Source organism: Eschscholzia californica, unplaced genomic scaffold, assembly GCF_041429995.1.
Source record: "Eschscholzia californica isolate CP2 unplaced genomic scaffold, dmEscCali1.0.p SCAF_3, whole genome shotgun sequence".
Taxonomy (NCBI): Eukaryota; Viridiplantae; Streptophyta; class Magnoliopsida; order Ranunculales; family Papaveraceae; genus Eschscholzia; species Eschscholzia californica.
The window spans coordinates 44,523,786-44,526,087 of NW_028238420.1; positions in this window are offsets into that span (position 1 = coordinate 44,523,786).

Consider the following 2,302-nt stretch of genomic DNA (forward strand, 5'->3'; position numbering starts at 1 on the left):
GACATTTTTATCGTTCTTTGAATATTATAATTACTAATATAATTATAACTAAAAAGAAAATCTTAAACAATTGATTAGTAAAAAATCTTTTTATAACTTTAGCGATGACTCTCTTCCTTCTTCAAACATCGTTCACCTAACCTTTCTCCGAACTTTTTTTCACATCTCTTCCTTTATTAATCACGGAACCACCCAAACTCCACGATGCAACGTGCGTTCTTTCTCCTTCATAATTTGTAATTATTTGAGGTTAATATTTCGAACACAAAATATTCATAAACCGTAATTTTCTTGTATCCAAACTCGCTAACATAATGAATTAATATGAAATGCTAATATGTAAATACTTTAAGGTCAATATAGATAATTTGTCGTTTTTATGTCATTTAGAAGTGATGTAAAACAAACGTCATAACACTTACAAGTGATATCATTCCAAAAACACCCTCCAAGTCACGTATATGGAAAGAACTTCTGGTAAAATACTAAATATAAGGCAAAAGTACAAAACTCATTTGTGTGTTAGACTTATAGGACTATTAAAACCATTTCTTAGATTTGAAATCAAAATTTCCGTCTGTTGGCCATTGACCTCATATTGATATTGGTTGTCTATTACTTTAAGTCAATTGAGGCCGTCCTAAAATATAGAGTTGGGCCGTTGGAAATAATTGGTTATTGGTGATTGAGAAAGTATAAACTGATCCTATATAGGGTGTGGCTGTTGACCACACAAAGATGTTACTAGAGAATACCATTTTACCCTTTTTGTCATTGTTTACCTTTTTTTTTTTTTTTTTTGAGAGAGATCTTCTTCTCGTTGTTTTGTCATTGTTTACCCTTTTTTTGAGAGATCTTCTTCTCATTGTTTTGTCTTTTTTAATACTGACTGCAATGGTCATTACAAATGCATTGATACATTTCTATAAAAAAAAGTATTGGTACCTGAACGTCGATACAATGTGATAAGCAAAATAATTAACGAAATACTAGTGGCCTAAAGTCCGACGAAATTAAATAGCTTTAAAGTCTACAAAAATAACTTTATTTATATTCAAATTCAACATTCCTGGATTTGCACTTCTTCGAACCTCGGACCCTCTTATATATCATTGTTGAGGCATGGATATTTAGGTACAAAAAGACGATTGTTTTGGGGCATTTGTTTTCAGTTTTGGGGCACATAAACTTTGGTCCATTATACTTTGATTCTAATGGACTTAGAGGGCAAGTTTCACCTCAATTTTCGTATTCAACATTTTCACCGTCACTACCACATTCAAGTATTCAACCACCAATATCTCTGGTCACCAACGCTATAACCATTTTCATCAAGTTCCTTTTTCTAATCTCCTCATCTTCTTCTTTCATCATCCAATATCTTTTTCACTCATCTCTCTGTCCAAGAGTAATATCTATTCTTCCTGAGACACATGCCTATCCACTTCAAAACTCCACAGAGAGGGATAGATATGGTGGTTGTGGTAGTGAAAGTTATGAAGTTAAAGATTAAAAAGAGATTTGGACATAAACAACTCAATCTTTTTAATAAAAATTAAACTGTGATCTCGAAATAAATTACAGTCGATTACTATTTACGAAAGTCTATATGTCGTGGAACTAGAAGTGGATGATCCAAATGGTGGTCGAAAGGATATAGGGGAAAGACTTGTATGTTAGTGGAGTGGAATTTAATGTTGACACTTATTCGGATTCTGAAACCACAGAAAGTACCATCTACTCCAATCCTTTAGTTTTCTTTGCAGTTGCCCATCTTATCAATTTGAATTTTCAAATTCCTCTAAATTAGTTAGATTTTGTAGTAGGAAAATTGTGATGGATAGGATCACAGTTCACAAGGGGGAGGGTCTCCATGAATCAATTTCTAATTAGACTACATAAATGTAATAATGTGAATGATGATTTGCACTATAACCTTATTAGCCGAATGTTTATATCGAAAAAGTCAAATGAAGATTTCACATCTTTATTACGTATGTTTTTTGTTGAAACTTCTGCTTCTTTATTTTAGTTAATAAATAGTAAGTAATACCGAGTAAAAAGTATTTCTACCAACAAGAAATGAAGAGTCTGGAAGTACTTTTTAAATTTGAATCACAACCCATTTTGACTGACTATTAAGTTGGACATTAACTAACAATCATGAGGGGATATATTATCATTTAGGTATTACATGTAATAATGACATATACAGTATTTTTGTTTTTTTTTTTGAATTGTTCAGCGTGCGTCTCGAACCCTTAACTTTTAAGGTGAAAGATTATACTTTTCACCACTACAA